The following is a 17,668-nucleotide window of genomic DNA, read 5'->3' as shown; positions in this document are numbered from 1 at the left end:
CATTCTTTGAAATATCATGCAGAGGGAGAGGTGAATTAAATTTCCAGGAAGAACCTTTAGATTTGATGGCATGTTGAAAGAAATTAATATTGATTAAAAAATGTATGGGCAATTTAAGAGGAGCAAAAACAGTGGATTTGGAGGTGGTATTAATTTCCAAAAACAGGTCCAGGGGATTGGAAGGCAGTAAATTTAATAAAGTGGGAGAGAGAAAAGAAGAACCAAAAGATCAGCTATCCTGATGTCAGTAGCAATGGAAATGATGAAATCTGTATTTAAGGAATTAGTAGCAGGACATTTAGAAATTAAAAACATTCAACAAATCAAGGTGGATCTATAAAAAGAAAGCAAGTTAAGTCTTTTAGTTTTTTTTTAAAATGTTACCACAGTCGGATATGATAGAATAGTGATACTGGGATAAAAGATCATCTATGATGTGTTGAAAAACAAGCAGGCATAAGCAGTAAATGCCCACCTCTACTTTTATTTTTTGTATTCTTATTTTGTTATCATTTCCTTTTGTAGCTGTATTTTTCAGTCAGTGGATTATGACTTTTACTACAAAGATACCAAGTGTATTTTAGAAATCCATAAAGAAGGCAATTCTCCTGAATTTTCTTTTCTCTAATTTGGCCAATTTATCTCAGTACTCTTTAGAATTAGACATACACAATGATTATTTTGGAAATACCAACTTATATCCAAGATCTCAACTATGGCTTTGCCAGATTCATCACATCTCAAGAAATGAAAAAAGGAAGAAAATACTGCTGTATTTTATACTTTAAGTTTTAATTTCTATTTAGTTGTCACTAATTGGTAATTTAGTAATTATCAATCCGTTGCTGTCAAAGGACTTCTCTGTCCCTTCTTGCAGACCCTCGCTGGAGTACTCCTGCCCCAGTTCAATGCGCTTCCTGTTTTCCCTCTTGTTGCTGGTTCACAGGCAGTGATTTGCACCTGCTGGCTCACAGCTTTTTGATCTTCCTCCTTCCAATGCAAGTTTCGAAGAAGGTGATTAATTTTGGTGGATGAACAAAATAGGGAAATGTAAGAACAACAGCAAAAATATTTTTAAATACATTATCTTATTGTGGGTTTTTTTGTGCAGGATCCAGAGTAACAATTATTTCATTCTCCTTTATACTCGTATACTGGAAATGACACTAAACAATCTTGAATATTTGAATATTCTTCAACAATTGAACAAAAATCTATAACATGTATTAATTGCATCATGCCTCTGAATAAAAAGAGAAATTAATATGTTAAGTTATGTTTAACAAAAAAGAATCAAAATCAGGTTTATTATCACTGTCTTATGTATTAGAAACCTGAAGCCAAACCAGAATGCTCTAAAAGCCTTCAGCCTTTTGAGTAAAATGAAAAATCTTTAACTCTGCAAGTCTTCATCAGAACCAGAAATTAAAGCAAATTTTACTTATTGAACAATGTACTGTAGAACAGAACTCTTAAAACCCTAAAGGATCATTAAAAACTTGAACTTGATGCCACGTGATCAATAACTTTAGCAAACCCAAGTCTATGCACTACCTGATAGGATAAATTTACAGACACTGCTTGCTAAATGGTTTAGTTTTGGGTGCAGGGTATGTTCCAGGAATTTCTGAAGGCAACCAGATATTAATGTTTCCTAGACTACTTTCTGTGTCTGATCCATCGAGCCTGAAATAGCCTTTCTATTTTGATTTTTTAAAAAGTTTCAATTTGTTCCTTAATTTTATTTTTTGTTTTTATTATAAAAATTAAACATTTCAATTATGTCAGTTTAATGTAAAAGGCTATTCAAGTTCACCCAGTCTATATAGAATTGCGTATAGATAATTAAGAATTATCTTTAAAAATATTTCTTGTTACTTTCAGCTACCTGTACAAAGCAGTCAGGATGAAATCCAACTAATTTAAGTGAACAGATTTGAAAAAGTGGTCAAAGGTCAGAGTGTAGTGTGAACAATGACTAGTATCTTCCCCCCCTTTCCTTTTTAGAACCTGATCACTTTTTTTGTTTTGGGTGTTCAAGGACAGACAGTGCAATTGTAACAACTTTGTCACAAGCCTATATAAAATCTACTAACTCAGTGCTTAGCTAATTATTGGGTAAAATCATAGAAGAATTCCTAAAACTCTTCTAAATTAAAAGATTTAGAAATTAATAAATTTTAACAAAATTTTTACAATTCATAAATTTGGTATTTTACAAACTGTTAGTTTACATAATAATGCTATGATTGATGTTTATATATTGGCAATATTTTCATCTTATTACATGCATGCCCCAAAAGGTAATCTTGTTGAAATGAATCTGCATCAGTTTATCACAAAAGAGAAGTATGTAAGATAATAGTAAGGAAAAATACCTTATTGCATTTGGAAGAATTAGTAAGTGTGGTTGTCAAAATTATAAATAAGACCAGGCTGTAAAAGAATACTGATAACTCAAATGTTTATATAATTCCAAATTGACAATTGCTCTGCCAGTGTCTGAAAATACCTGGCTTGTGGGAAAATTACATTCCACATCAATGAGTTTTCCCCCATGGCAAACCGTCATGTTCCTCAACATCTTTAAGTATTCTTCTTTCTACTTAACATTTTTGTTGTAGGCACTAAAATGATCTAATGGTAAGTGTCAGCGTATTCCAACTAGAACATAAAAACAAATGGAGTGACATTATTTCAGCCATTTGCCTAGCATTAAGCAACAGAAGGCAAGCGGCTGGAGGACTGTATGGATCCCAAGCAGATCTTCTGATTTGCCCTCTCAACACCATCTTGACTTGAAAATAAAAAGAGGACTGTACAGGAATGCCTTGAGCAAACAGAATGGCCACAATAAGAGAGTAATAGTCGTGACAATGTATCAGGAATCCTTCTTGCCAGATGCCCAAAACTGAAGTGTGAATTCCGATTTCTTCAAGAGATGTTGTGATGACTTTATCTTTTGCTGTGCGCATCTGAAGTGGCAGCAATAGATAACATGATGGTGTTGGAATAGAATCAAATTAAAGGCAAATTTTGTTATGCTAAGGAATTTAAATATTTTCCCCATAAACCAAATCTTCTTCCAGTTAGCAGTCAGGACCATTCTTGGTCTAAACTCTGGCATAAATATTGTTCAGGTCATTCTGGATCTGAGAGAGGGAAATGTATTCAATGTTTCAGTGTTCCAATCTACTGTTAATGCTTTAATGGTATTGTTGTGGGTTGGAAAGTTAATTGTTCCTGAGTCATTATACTGGCAGCTGGCCAATGATAAATCCTGACTAGTATTTCATCCTGTTGGGCCATGATATCTGATATACCAAGGGTCCAGTTGAATTTCATTGTGGTGTCAGGAAAGGGGACACATTTCAAACTTAAATATTTTGGAGGACAAGCCAATTTTGGAAGACGTGCCTCTCCTGCATCCTATTTTGTAATGTCATGTTCTCCCATCAATGAAGACTTATAGCTGATATTTTAATTTGATTCCATATTGATCAATTCACAAAGCTGTGCATTTTTTCCTGACATGGTAACCTGACCCTGGAGCCTCTTTTGTCATATGTACATAGATGCAATGTGTCGAAAATATATGTCCAGATGAAGAAACACGAAACACGAGAAATACTTCAATAATGACTGAATGCTTTTTCAAAAATGTTGTAACTTCAATGTTCTTGCATAGATAAAAAAATAAATCGTGTGATGCTTTAGCTGATAGATTTTTGATTATTTTTAATATTTGTTTTAGCGCAGTCAAGCAGCTTATAAATGCAGTAAACAAAGACAGACAGCACCAGATGGAACATGAGCTGTTAGTTAGTGAGACGCATTGCGGGATGGGGCATAAGCCAGCAGTCAATAGGAGAATAAAGAAATGTGGAGGAAGATGCAACACCCTGGTCCAACTGGGATCAGATGTTCTCTCTCCACCCCCCAACCCCCCACCCCACCCTCATTTAACTCGTGTAAAGTCTGTGATTATTAATCCCTGTTATATTAAAGAAGCCAGCATGAGTAAGGCACATTAAGCAAAATCATTTCAGTACCTCCAGTTGGGTTTGTCAATAGCGCTGTGGTTCCTTTTAAAGTCTGAAGCAGTAATTTTTATATGCAGGCATTTCACACTCCTCAGAATGGTGCAAGCAAGTACCTGTGCTTACTGCTCCTCCCAAGTTTTGGAGGAGATGAGAGCATCCTGCCTGTGCACCCACTTCAACTGCCCGTGTACACCTATTGATCAGTTGCTTTGCACTAGCAATTAAATGGGAGAATTTCACTTTCACATCGCACATTGGTTTCTGAAGGGCTGTGCCAGCTCCAGATCCTATCATGGAGTTGGCATATACTGCTGCTCCTGCATCAAGCCACCTATTTATGTGTTTCAGTGGAGCCAGGCCAGCCAAATGAGAATGCAGTTCCGGTGCTCGATACCAAGTGTTTCACACTGAATCCATGCTGTTGCATAAATTAAACATGAAAATATTATTCTAATATACTGGCTGATGTATTCTGGATTTTGAATAACGTATTTCTTAATGTTTAAGAGAAAATTCAATTTGTGAAGGAGAAATGTTTTTCAAGTGCTTGGAAAGAGCAGTATTTTTTTTAAAGTGGATATTTGATGGTGACTGGTCTAATAGTATTGAATTCCAATGAAATGTTGTAGAGTTAAAATCCCAGTGAGGAGGTAAGGAGTTTGTACATCCTCTCCATGAAATGTGTGGGTTTCCTCCAGGTGCTACAGTTTCCTCCCACATTCCAAAGGCATATTGGTTAGTAGGTTAATTGGTCATCGTAAATTGTCCCGTGATTAGTCTAGGGTTAAATCCGGGGTTGCTAGCAGCACAGCGCGATCACTTAAATAAATAAATATAATTTAAAGTTAATTCTACTCCGCAGATTTTGCTTCATCTTCTGAACATTTCTAGTTTTCTATCTCATTATTTAGACATAATTTAACTGGCTTTAAATCATGCATTTTTAAAAATTTTCTTCTCTCTCCTGATCCTTGCTGACTTCCGTGAATGCTGAAATATTCTCAATACTTCAAGGAACAGAGTGAAATCTTTAAGACTTTTCTTTTTAGCAGGACGTAACTATTAGAATAGATGAATAAGAAGAAAATAAGTAATTTTTCTATATTCAGATTGTCACCAGGGGAGTGCCGTGTTATAAAGTTATCTTCTTTTGTTGTAGAACAGCAAAAAAGAGCATTTTAAGAAGTGAGACTGTTGTGCAGAGGAATTTGCACACAAATCACTTAAAATTAACGTTGGGGTGACAGGCAATTAAAATGCAAATGATATGTTAGCATTTATTACAAACAAGGCAAGAGATGGGAAATTCTGTTACAGTTATATGGGACTTAGTTGAGACTTGGAGGAACATGTCATGTTGGTCTTCCTCAGAAAGGATATTCTTACCTTTGATTGGAGCATGATGACATAGTTTTCTTCCTAGGATTAGAAGGGTTATCCAATAAGTGGAGATTGAATACAATGAGGCTATTTGTCTGGAATGAAGAAAATAAAAAAATGATTTTATTGAGACTGTAATTCAAACTCACCTCATTGCTGAAAGACGACTGCTTCTTCTAACCAAAGGACTACAAAGATCAAGAATCAATTTGATTCGTCATTTGCATTGGTGTGTATTGGGAATTTGCCATGGTGCTTTGGCATGACATGCAACAAAATGAAAGTAGAGAAAGGAAGAAATATTTGACCATAAGAAAGTCTAGTATTTAGAATTGAGATGAGGATAAAATCCCTTTTTTTAGATGGTTGTATCCTTGGAATAATCTCCAGAGTGCTATAGATGAAATGTTTTTGCTTGTATTCAAGACTTAAATCAATAGAATTTTGGACTTTGAAGATGAGCAGTTTCAAGTTCCTGGGTGTCAACATCTCTTAGGATCTATCGTGGGCCCAAAATATTGATGCAGCTACAGAGGCACAGCAGCAGTTAAATTTATTTTGGAGTTTGAGGAGATTCGGTATGAATGGACATTGAACCAATGAACACTACCTCACTACTTTTTTTTCTCTCTTTTTGCACAATTTGTATAATTTAACTAATATACACACTTACTGTAATTTACCACAATAGTTATGTTTTTATTATTATATACTGCTGCCACATAACAACAAATTTCACGACATGCTAGCGATATGAAACCAGATTCTGATTCTGATATGAAATATGATGGAAAAGCAGAGGTTGGTTTCCATGATTCTGCTGAAAGGCAGATCAGTTTCAATTGACCAAAGGATCTATTCCTACTTGAGTATCATGTGTTCATTGTTAAACATGATCTATTACCCAGCGCCTCGACAAATAATGTTTTCTAGTATGAGTCATTGAGATGAAAAATTGCTGTTTCTGGAAACTTTTGTCTGGACAAATCAGTTAAACTATTGATAGAAACAGGATATCAAAGAAACAAAGTTGTTGATTCCTGCAATGAATAGAATGCTTGTATTCTTCGTGATACTGTTGAATGCAGAGTCAAAGAAAAAATGCATGCATTGCATAAAAATAAAATGTCAGCAGGAAGATGTTATTGAACCTTTTCTAAATGAAACAACATTCCTCTGGACCAACATAACTCATATATCTCATACTCACAACACGTGAAATAATGTTACTGCAAATAAATTAACAAATAATTCTTGTTTTGTTGGTGGAGGGGGGGATTGGTGCTCGCTGCCGCTTACACGCAGGAGGGGGGAGCTGGGGGGACTTTGGGGTTCTCACGTTTAACTGTCATTCATTCTTTGGGGCACTTCTCTGTATTCGTGGATGTTTTGCGAAGAAAAAGCATTTCAGGATGTATATTGCGTACATTTCTCTGACGTTAAATTGAACCTTTGAACCTTGGAAATAATAAGGTGCATTTATGACACAAGTTAAAAAGTAGCTGGTATAAATAATGTTTCTAGCACTTCATATGTGATGAGACCTGGTTGAATAGGGGAATAGAATATAGAAGCAAGGAGACAATGCTGAGCATTTATAAGACACTGGTCAGGCCACACTTGGAGTATTGTCAACAGTTTTGGGCCCCATATCTTAGAAAGAATGAGTTGCCATTGGAGAGAGTCCAGAGGAGATTCACGAGGATGGTTCCAAGAATGAAGGGGTTAACATATGAGGAATGTTTGGCAGCTTTGGGCCTGTATTCACTGGAATTTATAAGAATGTAGTGGGGGATCTCATTGAAATCTGCCGAATATTAAAAGGACTAGATAGAGTGGATGTGGAGAAAATATTTCCTATGGTGGGGGTATCCAGAACTAGAGGATAGAGCCTCAAATTTGAGGGGCAACCTCTTAGACCAGAGATAAGGAGGTTATATATAACAGATATCTTTATAACAGATTTTTTAGCCAGAGAGTAGTGAATCTGTGGAATGCTCTGCCACAGATTGCAGTGGAGGTCAAGTCCGTGGGTATATTTAAGATGAAAGTTGATAGTTTCCTGACCAGTCAGAGCATCAAAGGATATGGCGAGAAGGCAGGGGTATGGGGTTGAGTGGGATCCGGGATCGGCCATGATGGAATGGCGGAGCAGTCTCAATGGGCTGCATGGTCTAATTCTGCTCCTTTGTCTTATAGTTTTATGGCAGAGAGTTCAGTAATCTTATTCCCTGAGGGAAGAAGCTGTTTCCCATCTTAACAGTTTTTATCCTAATGCTACAGTACCTCCTGCCTGATGGTAGAGGTTCAAAGAGATTGTTGGATGGATGGGAGGAATCATTGTCAATGCCAAGGGGCCTGTGTATGCAGTGCTCCTGATAAACATCTCCAATGGGTGGAAAGAGATCCCAATGAACCTTATCAGCAATCCTCGTAATCCTTTGTAAGGGCTTTGTGGTTAGATGCCTTGTAATTCTCATACTAGACGCCAATGCTGTTAGGACACTCACAACGGTGCTCCTGTAAAAATTGGTTAAGGTGGGGGGGGGGGGTGCCGCGCTTAACTCAATCTCCTCAGGAAGTAAGGTCAGAAATTCTGTACAGTTCATAACATTTGAGTTTAATTATTCTGTTGAGAGAAATTAACATTTCAATATTTTGAAGGAATTATGTTTAACATTCTTGCTTTCCCCTGAAACTTCAAAAGTCACTTTGGCATTTTGAACTTCTATACGATGCCTGATTGAAGAGACGGAACAGTTGCAAACAAAGAGAATTCAAAAAAGAAAAGGTATATGTAACAAGACATAACTGTAACCAAGGAAAAGTGAAGAATTTTGTAGCTAAACTAGGCTCCTAAAGATGCGATGAAGGTTTGTTACAGTTTTAATTCTCACTCTTCCACCTTTTCCAGAACTGAAGCTGTAACATCCCCTTACTGGCTGACTTGTCACATTAATACATTAAAAATGAGCCAGCTGGCATTGTCTGAGTACTTGGGCAAAGTTTGCTTTGGGGCTCTGTCAGTGAAGATGATTGAAATCATTAAAAGTAAAATTTTGCAAAAGGAAACAAGAATTCTAATGGATTAGCATGTACTGCAAATCTACTAATCATTCTAATGGGAGGTGTATGATTAAGTTGTATGTTTTCACTTTTTTGTGGGGAGTGCAATCTGTGGTAGTGTATTTTTCTCATATAGTCTCTTGGGACTATGGACTTTTTTTTATTAAAAAGTCCAGGTACATATGAAAATGTCATTGCAAATGAATTCCTTTAGGTTTGTAAAATATTTTAGCAGCTAGAAAGTAAACCCTTTAACATTAATCAGCAAATGGTTCTAGAATTTGGAGAACATTTTATCATTCCGAAACAAAGGAAGAATATTTAGTAGGAGAGTTGTTGTTGATGTAGCTATTAATGAAACATCACAACAGGAGATGCTGTGCAAGCAACAATTATTCAAAGCATTTTGCATAGATAGGATAATTGGCTCGATGGTGCTGGCTGATAGCCAGTAGTTCTGAAGGCAACCACCGGCAATTAGCCATTCATAGATCAGCATGTCTCAGACTTCTGCAGTAAAAGGTGAAAGACGATAGGTATAAGGTGGAGGTTTAAGACAAGCTGTAGGTCAGATGCTGGAGGATCTGACTCTGCTTTACTGCTGGTCTCAACATTGAGCCTTATGAAAAGCAGTGTAATTCATTTGAATGGGTTCACGAAACTTGTGCAAAAAGTTAAATGCTGGTAACATTTTAAAATTTTATTTTAGTGTTTTAGTAATGCGCTGATATTTTGATGAATAAATTAATTAATTATATCTGTTTTGGATGGTTTTTAGTCATTTGCTATGAGACATTTTATAACTATTTATAAAGCCTTGGGCAGCCATTTTCTGTGACCCACTTGTCATTTAGACCCCTCTTCACCTAGCCTCGTGCCTGTACTGTTCAGAGGGCCAGCTCATTTGACCCTCTGTACAGGGAAAATAAGTGCAGGCAAAGATAGCAGGTGGGAAGGTCTGTGACAGTCTGACCTGGCATTAGAGATTTTCACAGTGAACCTCTATATAGTCTTAAGAAAATAATATCTGTGGGGAAAAAATAAGAAAACAATATTAAATCTATGTTCTTTGGTGGAAAAGAAAGACAGTATTATTATGTAAACCTAATGATCTTGGTGGCGGCAATTGCACAGCAAAGGTCAAGTTGATTCATTGAAGATTTGATTTCAATGGCCTCCCCCCCCCCACCCCCATCTCAATGCATAATTCCGGAGTCAGCATTTACGTTATCATTATGTGCTTGTGTGGAAGTTGTATGGTTTGGAATGATTTGATATGGCCTTGTATGAGAAACTGCCAACTAAATTTAAACTTGAATTGGCTAAATGGCAGGAAGTAGAGAGTAGAGATAATAACAGGTACACTAATTGGCTGGATGCTGTTTGTGATGCCCTACAATAATCAATGTCTGGACCCTAACCCTTCACCATATTTATCAGCATCTTGGAGAAAAAGATAGAAAACCACATATTTAGACTTGTGATGACACAAAAAGAGACAAGATTGTAAACTGTACAGAAGGCAGCAGAAATCTCACTCCACTCTTTAAGAAGGGAGGAAGCCAAAAGAAAGGAATTATAGGCCAGTTAGCCTAACCTCAGTGGTTGGGAAAGTGTTGGAGTCCATTATTAAGGATGAGGTTTTAAGGTACTTGGAGTCTAATGATAAAATAAGTCATAGTCAGCATGGTTTCTGTAAAGGGAAATTTTGCCTGACAAATCTGTTAGAATTCTTTGAGGAAGTAGCAAGCAGGGTGGACAAAGGAGAGGCAGTGGATGTCATTTACTTAGATTTTCAGAAGGCGTGTGATGGTTCAGAAGGTGCCACACATGAGGCTGCTTAACATGATAAAATTTTATGGCTTTACAGGAAAGGTACTGACATGGATAGCAGAATGGCTGACAGGCAGGAGGCAGCGAGTGGGAATAAATGGAGCTTTTTCTGGTTGGTTGCCGGTGACTAGTGGTGTTCCTCAGGGTTCAGTATTAGGACCGTTGCTTTTCACATTGTTTGTCAATGATTTGGTTAATGGAATTGATGACTTTGTGATAAAGTTTGTGGATGATATGAAGGTGGGTGGAGGGGTAGGTAGTACTGAGGAAGCAATGTGATTGTAGCAGGACTTAGACAAATTGGAAGAATGAGCAAAAAAGTGGCAGATGGAATACAGTGTTGGGAAATGTATGATAATGCATTTTGGTAAAAGGAACAATAGTGCAGACTATTATCTAAATGGGGAGAAGGTTCAAATACTAGAGGTGCAGAGAGATTTAGGAGTCCTCGTGCAAGACTCCCAGAAGGTAAATTTACAGGTGGAGTCTGTGATAAAGAAGGCAAATGCTATTGACATTTATTTCAAAGGGAATAGAATATAAAAGCAAGGAGATAATGCTGAGCCTTTATAAGACACTTGTTAGGCCACACTAAGAGTATTGTCAACAGTGTTGGGCCCCATGTCTCAGAAAGGATGTGCTCTCACTGGAGAGAGTCCAGAGGAGGTTCATGAGGATGATTCTGGGAATGAAGTGGTTAACATATGAGGAACATTTGGCAGCTTTGGGCCTGTACTCACTAGAATTTAGAATTATGCAGGGGGATCTCATTGAATCCTACCAAAGGACTAGATAGGGTGGATGTGGAGAGGATGTTTCCTATGGTGCAGATATCCAGAACTAGAGGGCACAGCCTCAAAATTGAGAGGCAACCTTTTAGAACATAGGTAAGGAGGATTTTTTTTTTAGCCAGGGGTAGTATATCTGTGGAATGCTCTTGCCACAAACTGTGGTGGAGGCCAAGTCCGTGGGTAGATTTAAGGAGGAAGTTGATCATTTCCTGATCAATCAGGGCATCAAAGGATATGGCGAGAAGGCAGGTGTATGGGGTTGTGGGATCCGGGGTTAGCCATGATGGAATGGTGGAGCAGACTGGATGGGCAGAATGGCCTAATTTTGCTCCTGTGTCTTATGGTCTAATGGTCTTATATTATAAATTAGATTAACCTAATAGTTCAGCCAGTAGGAAATACATTTCAACGTCGGAACTGCACCAGTCTAAGCAAGTGGAAAGTACTTCTACATAACTGATGTTGTAAATGGTGGAACAGGTTTTTGTTGTCATGAAGAATAATGGAGAATACCTGCTAGCCTCTCTGCTCATGTATCCATGGTATTTATGATTATGCACCAGCTAATCTTCAGATCACAAGTGAACTCCCAAGATGTTGATAGTTGGGATTAACCAACTAGTGCTTTCAAGTGCCATAAGAATATGTTTGGAGCTGAATCCACCTAACTGAATAGCCCCTGCTATTGTAGCCTGGGATCTCAGACACTTTGACACTGATATTGCCATCCTTACTGAAACATGACAGGCAGGCAATGGCCAATTCCAACAAAAGGGAAAAGCTGATGAGCAACACCATCTTCCTGAAATAGATTTTGCCTTCAAAGTCTGGCATCCTAGCTCCCCTTGTAGGTAACAGAATGTGTCACTGCACTCTGCTTCCTTCTAAGACAGACCTAGCAGACTGTAGTCATTAATACCCTACACTCTGTGGCCACTTTATTAGGTACATGTGTGCACCTTGTTAATGCAAATAACCAATCAGTTAATCATGTGGCAACAACCCAATGCATAAAAGCATGCAGACATGGTCTTGAGCTTCAGTTGTTGTTCAGACCAAAAATCAAAATGGTGAAGAAATGCGATCTAAGTGAATTTGACCATAGAATAATTGTTGGTGCCAGATGTGGTGGTTTGAGTATCTCAGAAACTGCTGATCTCCAAGGATTTTCACGCACAGCAGCCTCTAGAGTTTACAGAGAAATGTGCAATAAACAGAAAATATCCATTGACTAGCGTTTGTTGGGGTGAAAATGCCTTCTTAATGAGAGAGGTTCAAGGAAATTGGCCACACTGGTTCAAGCTAGCAGGAAGGCAACAATAACTTCAATAACCACGCATTACATGCAGAAAAGCATCTCTGAATTCACAACACATCAAACTTTGAAGTGGACGGGTTACAGCAGCAGAAGACCATGAGCAGACACTCAGAGGCTACTTTATTAGGTACAGGAGTGTATGTCCCAACCCTGAAAGCTGTAGTTTAGGAACTATACTGATCTTAAAATAATCGTGAAATAAGAAAATACCAAGAATACTCAACATCCTTGAAACAAGAAACAGCGTGTTAATCTTTCAGGTTGAAAACCCATTGTCTGAGAGAAAACAAGTTGGTTCAAATTGCAGAAAGAGTGGACTAGCAATGGATTGGACAAAGTCAATACCACTGATACTGTGAGGCTAGGCTTGCCAATCAGCTGAGTAGTAGAAGTCTTCCAAGCAGTGGCAAAACGGAGGAAGTTAGGGAGAGAGAAACAGGACAAAAGCTATGAAGTGTGATAATTAAAGAGTGTGAACATAAAGAAATATAAATATCATGAAGTACGAATGGAGAGACAAAAATGGCCAATATCACAGAGTCACAGCAGAAGTGGTGCATAGAATAGGGCAGCATGGTAAAAGGCCTTTGCCTAGTGGTGTCTGTACACATTGTGATGTGATGTCATATAGGTATATGTCATTGGGCCAGCTGGTGGTGTAGTGGTATTAGCATTGGATCCTGAGGTCCTGAGTTCAAATCCGGCCGGGTCCCAACCTGGGCAGCAGCAGTATCTGCACAGAAGAAAGACCTGGAAATCTGCTTAAATAGGTTCAATAGGTGCATTTAATGTCAGAGGAATGTATACAATATACTGTACATTCTGAAATTCTTTTTCTTCGCAGATGTCCACAAAAACAGAGGAGTGCCTCAAAGAATGAATGACAGTTAAAGTTAGAACCCCAAAGCCCCCTCCAACTCCCCCTCCCACGCACAAGCAGCAGTAAGGCAACGACCACCCCCCACACCCACCAGCAAAAAAGCATCAGCACCCTCCACCGAGCACTCAAGTGTGCAGCAAAGCATCAATAAAGACACAGACTTGCAGTACCCCCGAACAACTCATTCATCCGATAAGTAGACGTACCACAGGCTCTCTCTCTCCCCAATAAAGGAAAAAGAGGTGTCCACTTTTCAGAGTGAGAGGGGAGACATTACAAACAACTCGCTGTTGCATCGCTTTTTCCGAGCTCTGCACCCACAGAGTCGGCAGCAAAAGGGCGCAGTTCTCCAGGCACACAACCCCCAGCAGCTAACCCGCTGCTCCCATGTTCCTTGTTCTCCCATGCTGCTTCAGTCAAGGACACCAGCCTAGAATTAGCACATCTCCACAGCCATGAAATCCCAGAACCCTGAAGGCATGCTCACCTTCCAGGCTGCATCCTTGGGATATCAAAAAGCGGCTGGTCATGAGGCCCATTCCCGCAAAGAACCAAAGTCAGAGTGTAGCTCCGGGTCAGGATCTTAAAAGAACCCCCACACCCTGAAAAGAAAAAAAGAGATATCAGATATAGAAATAAAGCTCTTTTCAAAGATGCAAGCAAAGGAGTCACCATTTAGAGCCACCTTAACTTCACCCCGCCTTCTTCCATATCTTCTATACCTTGCTATGATCTTCTTGTTTGGAAAATTTACGATAGCTTAAGGGAAGTGTCTAACTCCACCAAAAAAAAAGTGACCATAACATGCACATTTCACACCAAGATGTAGTTGCATTTCTTCTCTCACTGGAACACGAAGCTATCGAGTTCTCTATCCCAGAGATCTGTGGAGGTGGAGTCATGGAATATTTTTAAGGCACAGTTTATTGTACATTTCAACTACCTGAGATGTGAAGGGGTATGGATAAAATCCAGAAAGCATTGTTGAAACCCAAGATTGATTGGTGTCTGATCTGCTGAGTTCCTCCGGCATCTTGTGTGTGTTGGATTGAATGGTGAAGCAGACTTGACCCACTCTACCTCATGCTTTTTAAGATCTTCATTGCTGTCAAAATCATCAAAAATCCAGACACTGAAAGCTCTACATTGCTGTGAGTCAGGAATTGAGAAAAGGTTAACAAGGACAGAAAGAAGTAGCACCTGCTAGAAGGAGCACTTCAGAGAACATTGAGCCTTTCCATGACACACATTGTGACAACAGTCCACGGCAATCTATTTAGTCCAACCTCTTCACCACACCCAGCATGTAATAAGTCAAAATTGGCCAAATGCCAACTGGAAACAATAAAGAGCTCATGATTAGGAGAACTTAAAAAACCTGGCACAATAAGTTACAAATTTACAGGCTGTGATGGGTGCCATAGACATGCTGTAATCTTGAACATTTGTAGGCCTCCATTAGTCTCGATAGACCATGGATTTGCGCCTTGGAAAGTTTCCAGGGCGCAAGCCTGGGCAGGGATTTTTTAATGGAAGACCGGCAGTTGCCCAAGCTGCAAGTCACCCCTCTCCACGCCACCAATGTTGTCCAAGGGAAGGGCATTAGGACCCATACAGCTTGGCACCAGTGTCGTCGCAGAGCAGTGTGTGGTTACGTGCCTTGCTCAAGGACACACACGCAGCCTCAGCCAAGGCTCGAACTAGTGACCTTCAGATCACTGGACGAACGCCTTAACCACTTGGCCACACACCAACACTCTTGAACATCTACAAGAAAGGAGATAGACCATATTGTGATAACCAAAGTGGGTCCCTGTAGATGGCCTAATTCTGAAACTATGTCTTATGGTCTTATGGACTGCTACAGGGAAGTCCCTGCCAAGGACTTCCTCAGTGCCCTCTTGGTGGCCAAAGGACTGCTGTCCGATATGGATTTCAGCCATTGAGAGGCAGAATGGACATGGTCTTCTTAAATTTCAACCCCAAGCCAGAAAATAAAAACATGGCATTTTTTGACTCAAAAATATTAATTGCCAATCAAAAGGGACTGTGGAGCATCTTTCTCAATTCAAACTGTTTTCAAAAATTCAATTCTGCCCTGCATCTGCTCCACTATAAGCATACAAGTCAGGATCTTAACCAGCATGTCTCAGTCTCAGTGCAGACTGGATTTGGCACGGCTGCAAAATTGCTTCAGCATTTTTTTAGAACATTCTCAGTACGTTGCTACAGCTCACCTCCAAGATGCGTTTTGCTGGAGTGAAGCTGATCTTCAGGTCAAATGAGAAGAGAAATGGTCATTGTCTGGCACCTAAATTGCACAGATGTTATCTCCTATCAGACAGCTCGTGGCTGAATATAATCCAAATCTCAATGTATGTTAACACAGAATATTTTAAATAGAACTGAAAATTTAGCACTTATCAGATGTTTCCATTTCCACTTTATGCAGAAGAAAGATTGGCACCACAACTTGAGAAAAAAATTGTCTATCCAGTGGCTAAAATCATCATTTGGGTATGAGAAGTAGTACTCAGATGATTTAAAAATCCCAATACATATTCACGGCATAAATTAAGAAAATACCTCTTGCACTGTTTAGGATCAGGATTCCAGACTGAGATATTGCACAATTAAAGTAATTAATGATTCAAAATTTCATGATTTGCTCTGCTTGGGCAGCACCCTTTTTATAAATTGAAGTTAAGTACATTAAATATGCAAAACTCATGAGAAAGGTGTATTAGATTGAGTGAGATAAGCCCACTAAATCCACATATAAGTATTGAACTTAAAATAGGATTGAACATCTTTCTCGGCATATCTATTCACACAGTTACGATCCATATGGTTATCATACCATAGTAGGTCACAGACTGTTTCTGTAAGCAACGTTTTGTTTTCTCATTGACCAAGAAGCCAGACCAGCTGTTAGTATAGTCATGACAGTCATTGCATGGTATTGAACAGGTGTCAATAACTAGAGGGAGGATGCATTTAGTTAATCTATTTTTGTTGAAACATGATGTAAATTATGGTAGCTCTCCCACTATTACATTCACATCTAAGATAACACCACAGATAGGAGTTTCTACCCTATTGATGTTGTGTACCAATTTTTTGTGCTTATGAGGAAGTTTAACATTTAAACAATAAGGATATCTCTGATTTCCCATCTTGGTTACATGGCTCATTCATTAGTAATTGGTTTATTACTGTCACATGCACGGAGATATAGTGAAAAACTTTGATTTGTATGCCATCCAGACAGATTATTCCACTCGCGAATATATTGAAATAGTGCAAACTGAGAACTAATAGCAAAATGCAGAATGTAGTATTTTCGCTGCAGAGAGAGGCCAGCAGGTAGATAAGGTGCAAGGGTCATGATGAGGTAGGTTGTGAGATTCAGAGTTCATCCGTAACATACAGAAGTCTGTTCAAGATTCTTTATAACAGTAGAATAGGAACTGTCCTTGAGCCTGATGTTACAAGTTTTTAAGCTTTTACATCCACTACTGAAATGAAGGGGGAGAAGAGAGAATGTCCATGTGGTAGGGATCTCTTGCGACGTTGGCTGCTTTACCAAGGCAGCGGGAAGTGTTGACAGAGTCAATGGAGGGGAGGCTGTTTTTTTGTGATAAAGACATCGTTGTTTGGTACAAGTAGGTGCACAGCAGAAGCTAATACAAATCTATCTTGTTATTATTGTTACTCCTCTCAGCGCCTTGGTTTTTTTTTTACGAGGCCAAGTTGCTAGTTTGTTGCTCAACTCAGCACGGATGGAAAAGCATGCAAGGAGCCGGCTGGATTCGAACCCAGGACCACTTGCCTCCGAGTCAGGTGCTGATACCACTACACAACTGGCCAGCATAAATCTATCTTAGTTTTGTGTAGTTATTAGTATGAGTCTAGAATCTATCTTCTGTCCTTGTAGCTTTACCTTTGTGATGAGATCGCATTCAAAGGCTGAACCATTTTTTCTGAGGCCTGCCTGCTACGCTGTGAACATAATCATCCCTGGATCTTTTCATGTGAACTTCCTTCCTCTGTAGCTAACCTCATATGTGCTGTGTTTTTTTTTTCAGACTCATACCATTGGTATTGGATATGTGTTACTTATTAGTAACCTTGCATTTATTTAGTTTCAGTTCTAAACAGTAATTATCACTAATGGGTCGATTGTTACCATAGTTGATAACTTAAAATTCACGGAAACTGAAAATGTGACTCTTCAGAAATAGATATATTAATATCCTGGAGCTAACCTCTTTCAATTACTTCTCAGTTCAGTGTCTGGCATTTGGAAACTGGGTTGAAAATTTATGTACTCTAGAGGGTGAATCCAACTGTCTCA

At 38.8% G+C, this 17,668-nt stretch overlaps 1 protein-coding gene and 1 long non-coding RNA gene across 3 annotated transcripts in view; one reads left to right on the top strand and one right to left on the bottom strand.

The window, feature by feature from the left end:
* Positions 1-17,668, top strand: part of sdccag8 (SHH signaling and ciliogenesis regulator sdccag8) — a 415,760-nt gene that overhangs the window by 187,931 nt on the left and 210,161 nt on the right. The window lies entirely within an intron of this gene.
* On the bottom strand, positions 843-13,908 carry LOC140730287 (uncharacterized). The gene is made up of 3 exons (XR_012099556.1): positions 13,799-13,908; positions 5,430-5,518; positions 843-990 (listed from the first exon to the last, which is right to left on the bottom strand). It is a non-coding gene; the product is annotated as an uncharacterized lncRNA (long non-coding RNA).

This window comes from Hemitrygon akajei, chromosome 7 (assembly GCF_048418815.1).
Source record: "Hemitrygon akajei chromosome 7, sHemAka1.3, whole genome shotgun sequence".
NCBI classification, from domain to species: Eukaryota; Metazoa; Chordata; class Chondrichthyes; order Myliobatiformes; family Dasyatidae; genus Hemitrygon; species Hemitrygon akajei.
The sequence above is the reverse complement of the archived record's forward strand: the minus strand, read 5'-3'. Positions and strand labels throughout refer to the sequence as shown.